Source organism: Callospermophilus lateralis, chromosome 17, assembly GCF_048772815.1.
Source record: "Callospermophilus lateralis isolate mCalLat2 chromosome 17, mCalLat2.hap1, whole genome shotgun sequence".
NCBI classification, from domain to species: domain Eukaryota; kingdom Metazoa; phylum Chordata; class Mammalia; order Rodentia; family Sciuridae; genus Callospermophilus; species Callospermophilus lateralis.
The window spans coordinates 31291217-31296377 of record NC_135321.1 but is presented as its reverse complement, the minus strand read 5'-3'; the positions used below and the strand labels follow the sequence as shown (position 1 = coordinate 31296377).

The 5161-nt window shown below is 33.9% G+C and overlaps 1 non-coding gene across 1 annotated transcript; it reads right to left on the bottom strand.

The window, feature by feature from the left end:
- Window positions 1-757: 757 nt before the first annotated feature.
- Window positions 758-864, bottom strand: LOC143383072 (U6 spliceosomal RNA). Its single transcript, XR_013089114.2, has one exon. It is a non-coding gene; the product is annotated as a U6 spliceosomal RNA (small nuclear RNA).
- Between the last annotated feature and the right edge of the window lie 4297 nt (window positions 865-5161).

The following is a 5161-nucleotide window of genomic DNA, read 5'->3' as shown; positions in this document are numbered from 1 at the left end:
AGACTCAAATGTTGACAAAGGTTAACTGACTAGAAAATACTTTCTTTTTAATATAAAAACGAGGTCACAGTTAGAGTTTCATCTGTGGCAGGTGTATCCACTATATTGCATTATACTGTATAATCTGCACTAAGGAGCCAGTTTCATTTGCTTCTTTTTCTTCAAGTGAAGTCCTGTACATATAAAATAAGCCATTCTTTTCTTTGACACGAGAACTCCATAGATTGAATGGTATAAGAGACTAGAAAATTAAAACCACTATATCTTTCCTTCTAAATATATGATGTAAGTAACACAATTCACGATTTTATTTCTCAAAAACATGACAGTTTCAACAGAAAAAAGTAAATACTAAAGATAATTTTTATTTACATGGATTCCTTATGATATTAAATATTTGATAATTAGACACAATCCTCCTGAATTTTTTCTTCACAAAATAATAACTTTTTTGTATTGTAAATCATCTCAGTTAATTTTATATATAATGCTTTCTGGTAAAAATGAGAAGTATTGTTCGTGGCCTTCAGAAAAGAGTTTTTTTTTTTCTTTTAACTTTGGTCATAAGTTTATATTATAAAAAATTAATTGTGATTTGTAAAATAAAATACATAAGTGGTGTGATTATATATGAATTAAAACATAAATGATGAGATTTTTTTATTGGTTGTTCAAAACCTTACAAAGCTCTTGACATATCATATTTCATACATTAGCATACATTAGCTTCAAGTGAGTTATGAACTCCCATTTTTACAAAAATATGGAACGCTTCACGAATTTGCGTGTCATCCTTGCGCAGGGGCCATGCTAATCTTCTCTGTATCCTTCCAATTTTAGTATATGTGCTGCCGAAGCGAGCACAAAATGATGAGATTTAAATAGAAGTTCAGGGCTGGGAATATAGCTTGGGCTGGGGATATAGCTCAGTTTGTTGAGTACTTGCCTTGCATGCACAAGATCCTCAGTTCAATCCCCAGCACCACAAAAAATAAATAAATAAATAAATAAATAAAAAATAAAAAAAGAAGAAGTTGTTTAAAATTACTAAATCTCATAATTCTGAAGGATAGTACCAGTGATTCTACCAATTTCAATGCCTTTCTACCAAACATCAGTCAACATATTCAGCATATTAAATTCTGTATGTGTTTAACACCTAGATCACTTTTCAACCTCTTTCTCTACTTGAACATTTTCTTCATTCCACACCATTCACAACTCACCTTTGTTTCATCACAGGAAATCCAATTTTAATACCAGAAGCCCAACCTTCCACTTTTCTGTAACCACCTCTTATTCTTCCAACTCACTTGATGTAGAATCTTTTCTGGAAATTTTCTTCAACTTTTTTAGAGCCCACAATTATTTGTGTGTATGTACCACACCTCTACTTTTCTGTCTTATTTTCCTGATTATTCTCTCTGCATTCCAAAATTAATAAATACAATCAACTCCAGGGCTCCTCTATATATTTGGTGCAGTACAATATCAAAGCCCATCCTTATATGGCAATCACCTTCCTGTTCTGGTCACTGCACACATGCTTATTTAGTACTGCTGGAGGTTTGGCAGATGGTTTTGAAGGGTCACTCTCCTACTCATCATAACTAACTTCAAATGGGTATACTAGTATACAGCATTACTATGCTACTCTATTTGCTAAATTTTATTATCTCCTTATTAGCAATGTTTTTGCATCATCCTCACTCCTTCCAAATACCACAACCTGTGCAATTTCTATAAAGAGTTTTAATGAAAGAAGCCAGGAAACAGAAACTCATTATCCCATCACTGTCATCAATTTCTTCTTCTTCCCTCTTTTTACAAGAGAGAAAGTGACCCTGCCTTCATCAGCAGTTTATCCAAATGTGGACCTTGCTTCTCAATACATCAATTTCTTCAGCTATTTCCACTGAAGCATCTTTCCCTCTTTGTCAACTGGGTAATTCCTTCTCACTGACAAACAAGCTACAGTATCTCACATCTATAAAAGAATGCACTGTCTCTTTTGCTGTCTACATCAACTTCTCCAATCCTTATCTCCTAGAATCTTTGCCATCTCTCTCCAGTCTGCCTACTGCTTGCTGTACTTCACCACCCAGCTCTGGCCAAGGTTTCAGTAGCCAATTTTCTTCATCTGTCTAAACTTTTCAGCACCATTCTGTGGTGTTCACCATCCTTTCCATATTGATACCCTCTCTTGGGTACTATTTTTTGGGGGGATTTTTTGTTTATTCTATTCTTCTTTTTCAGAATCTATTGACAACCATGATTCTTTCACCAGAACCCTAAATATCCCCCTTTCCTCCCTGTGCTCTCTTGGAAAATATAATTACCAGATGTCTGTGGACTACAAAAATGCTGATGGCGTTTAACATCATATTTCTGGCCTCGGATGTGAATATCCATGTTGTCCTGTTGCCCCTATATAAATATTCAAAAGTAATTATGAATTTAACAGGTCCTGAAGTAATAATATTTTTATATTTTCTGCCAACACCTACCCCTGAAACTTTCGACCTTTCCTAGTTCAAAAATTACCATTGTTCTTCATCAAATGCAAAACACTAAGATCATTCCTGGAAAATGTGTCTTTCTACTACTTTTATTTAATCCATGTTAAACTTCTGTAATATCTGCTCTTAAATATATCCCAAATACACTCCATTTCTTTCCCCAAATCCCAAATTATTTGTCAACTAGATCATATAATAACCACCTAAATGTTGTTGGCAACTACAATCTATTTCCAACAGTGCATTTATTTATTAAAAATGTGAACTTATATAGTTCCCCTGATCAAAATGGTTCAACAGCTTCCTATTATGTAAGTAGTAAAGTCAATATTTAGCATAACCTACAAGGATTTTATGATCTCACTTTTCCTTACTCACTTCACTAGTACTTACTTTTATTCTCAGCTCCTAGTATCATAATTTTCTTCTTTGAATTTCTCCAACACATAAGACACCTATTTCTCTTTTTCACCTATATCAACTGAAAAACCTAAGATCTATAATGTACACTAATTAATTGGTTAACAAATGATCCTATTTCCAATTGCTATCAAATTAATAATCTCTCTGTATACCATCTCCAATGAGTTAAATCCTGAAATTATCCTGTGGGGAAACTTTTGGTCATATTTTTTTGATATTTAGTTTCCAAAATATCATCTTTTCTGAACCTTGAGAGAAACATAGCAAGGGAGTAAGAGCATTAAAAAAATAGAAAATAAACTATAGAAAAGAATGTTAAACTAAGTAAACTGTGGCAAATTAAATACATACATTTATTTTTAATCTATTTCAAGATCATGTATATATACATACGTATATATGTTAAAATGGTTAATATCATAAATGCAAAGTCAATCAGAGTGAATGAGAGAGATCAATGATTTTTGAAAGATGAAAAGGAAGAGGGCATTGTTAGTAGATTTGGCAAGATGCAGGGTGCTAAAATCTTTCTATATAGACAGAAGAAATTTCCAAAGTAGGGTAATCAAAGATGAATCAGGACAGGAAGTGAGATTTGTAGACATCTGGACTAGTGATAGAGAAATATGAGATGGAAATCAGTAGATTAATTAAAATATGATGACATATTATACATCAATATTCTATCCTTCATTTCAAATAGTTAATCAAGTGCCATTTCCAAATACTCATAATACATAAGAGATTTGTTTTTAGAAAAACCAGGCCAGATTGTCTCCAATACACTGGATAAATTCAGCAAAAGAGGTGGGAAATGCTATACTGAAACAATTTCATAAAAATCTGGAATCAAGGATGTGACTCTCTTTTCTTTCTCTGCTCAGCTACCTGCTCCTGCGGTACCATGCTGGCTGTTGAAGGACTGTCCTTCAGAAAATGTCCATGAGACAAAAACCTGTGTGTGTGTGTGTGCTAACATTTGAAAGTCTCCAATCAAATACCTGGATTCCTTCCTTATCATATACAATGAAGGCCACCAGGCAGTCAAATCTGAACATGCAGAACAGCTTTAAAATTTATCACTATTCTCATATACTAATGTATACTCAAAAATATCCTGATATTTGAAAAAAAGTCCTCCAATATGGCACCCATACTTTCCCATATCATAAACTCAAAAGTCATTTAAGATTCAGTGAAATTCTCAAGAAAGTAGTCCATGATATCAGTGCAACCCTGATAAGTTGACACAGCTGATTTTCACTCATGTTTCTAATCCTCATAAAGAAAGACTGACTTTAGATAAATGAAACACTTATTTGAATCTTAAATCTGAACCATGATAGCTGTGTGAACATGGGCAAAATTCTTTAGCTGTTTTGTTGGTGCTTTAGCCCAAGATTCACACAGCACAGAGCCTAAGGCAGAGGGTTTATATTCTTCTTATTTTCCTGTAATGGAGTGCTGTCCCTGATAACAAGAGTGATGGATGAGGAGAGAAGGGAGAGCCTTAGGAAGCTATATCATCAAGGCAGTTGCCACTAAGTGAAACCAGTTGCCCAGTCTGTGGAATTTTCCCCTAGGGAGAAAGGTCAGTGGCATCTCAAGACAGCCTATCAAGCAGGAGAAAGTGGGAAGAAAGTATGCATTTCATTTTTCCTATTTGTCAAAAGTTTGCCTCTGCCTGTCCGGGTTATGAATGTACAGGCTCTAGTTAAGATCCAACAAAGGCATCAAAAGGAAAGTAAGAAAAGAGGTAAAATATTGGAGGTGTGGGCATGGGGTATGGAACTGTCAAGTGGCACCAGGTTGGGACTGCAGATTGAGTTACAGCAAAGTTGTGGCAACTCTTGTAACAAAAGCATGTGAGCACCAGAGGACCTAAAGTGGATACAGGTATATCACAGTTTCATGATTATAAAATAGTAATACTATTACTTATATTTCTGGATTACTATAAATAATTAGTAGTATACAAAATAGCATCCTAGCAAAGCATATTATTAATAAATGTATTTAACACTGTAGACCTCTTTCAACAAAAGTATTGGTTAGTGTTGATAAATTGAAATTGGACACATGTCAGTCATCACTGATATTGAGTAATGGTTTCATGATCTCTGCTTGTTTTTTTTTTCTCAAAAAAGATATGGTAGGAAATAAATCTGTAAATTTAAAAAAAGAAAGAAAAAGAAAAAAGAAAAGCAACAACTGATTTC